This window comes from Chinchilla lanigera, unplaced genomic scaffold, assembly GCF_000276665.1.
Source record: "Chinchilla lanigera isolate Chin_1 unplaced genomic scaffold, ChiLan1.0 scaffold00057, whole genome shotgun sequence".
Taxonomy (NCBI): Eukaryota; Metazoa; Chordata; class Mammalia; order Rodentia; family Chinchillidae; genus Chinchilla; species Chinchilla lanigera.
In genome coordinates this window covers 1949649-1951648 of record NW_004955458.1, presented here as the reverse complement: position 1 = coordinate 1951648, position 2000 = coordinate 1949649, and positions in this window count along the sequence as shown.

Genomic DNA, 2000 nt, shown 5'->3' with positions numbered 1-2000 from the left:
ACAAGCACAAATAAACAACATTATGCCACATCTCAGGCTTCTAGAAAAAGAAGTGCCAGTCAAACACAAAGCCCAAAAAAGGGAAAAAATTATAAATATCAGAGCAGAAATTGAGACAATGGAGACTCAGAAAATAATACAAAGTATTAATGAAGTGAAGAGTTGGTTCTTTGAAAGAATAAGTAAAATTCTTAAACCCCTAGCGAGCTCTGATCAAAAAATGAATGAAAAGGATGAAAACAGTACAGATCCTGTAGAAATTCAGAAGATCATCAATCCTACTTCTAAAATCTTTAATCTCATAGGATGGAAAATATACTAGAAATGGACAGATTCCTAGAAACGTGTGAATTACCAAGGTTGAATGAAGAAGGTATAAAAACCCTCAATAACTCAGTATCAGTCAATGAAATTGAAAATGTAATGAAAAGAAAAAACTTACCAACAAAGAAAAGCCCAGGTCTTGATGGATTCAAAGCTGAATGCTACAAGAAATTTAGAGAAGCCTTAATGCCAATACTTCTCAAACTCTTTAAAGAAATTCAAAGAGAAGCAATTGTTCCCAACTCATTCTTGGAGACAAGAATTACCCTGATACAATAAGCACAGAAAGACACAACCAAAAAAGAGAACTACAGGCCAATCTTCCTAATGAACATGAATAAAAAAATCCTCAATAAAATACTAGCAAACAGAATACATCAAATCATCAAGAAGATTGTACAACATGACCAGGTGAAATTCATCCCAAGAATGCAGGGATGGATCAATACATGGAAATCAATAACTGTAATACACCATATCAACAGAAGCAAAGGCAAAAATCACATGATCATCTCAATAGATGCAGAAAAGGCTTTTGATAAAGTCCAACACTCATTCATGGTAAAAATCCTACCAAAAAGTGGAATAGATGAATAGTACCTCAATCTGATAAATGCCATCTATAGCAAACCAACAGCCAACATCATACCAAATGGACAAAAATTGAAAACTTTCACTTTAAAATCAGGAACAAGGCAAGGATGTCCATTGTCACCACTCATAGTCAATATAGATCTGAAAACATTAGCCAGAGCAATTAGACAAAACAGAGAAATAGAAAGAATAAGGTTAGGAAAGAAAGAAGTTAAATTATCATTATTCACAGGTGACATGATAGTCTATATAAAAGGCCCCAAAAACTCAAAAAAAAAACTTATAAATTTAATAACCAAATTCAGTAGTGTAGCTGGATACAAAGTCAATATTCAAAAGTCAATAGCATTCTTGTATACAAACAACAAACTCATTGAGAGAGAAATTAGGGAAACCACACCCTTCACAATAGCATAAATGAAATACTTAGGAATCAGTCTAACAAAGGAAGAAAAGGACTACACAGTGAAAATTACAGTACTCTGAAAAAAGAGATCAAAGGGGATTTCAAAAAAAGGATTTCAAAAAAAGGAAAAACATTCCTTGCTCATGGATAGGAAGAACCAACATTATGAAAATGGCCATGGGACTGGGGATTTAGCTCAGCTGCAAAGTGCCTGCCTGGCAAGCACAAGGTTGTGAGTTTGATTCCTGGTACAGGAAGAAAAACAAAACAAAACAAAAAAAAAAAGAAAGAAAAAAAATGGCCATAGCCCCAAACCTGTTATACAGATTTAATGCAATCCAAATAAAAATACTATCAATATACCTCACAAAGCTAAACAAAACATTCCTAAAATTCATCTGGAAGCAGAAGAGGCCTAGAATAACAAAAGGAATCCTGGGCAACAAAGGCAAGGCAGGAGGCATCACAATCCCTGACTTAAAATCATACTATAAAGCTACTGTCAGAAAATCAGCATGGTATTGCTGGTGTTGTTTTTTTCTCTTTATAATAATAAAGATGAATTAATCAATTAAATAAAATGCCAAAAAAACAGACCTGAGGATCAATGAGACAGATCAGAAGATGAAGACACAACCACAAACACACTCAGCCACCTGATCTTTGACAAAAAGGC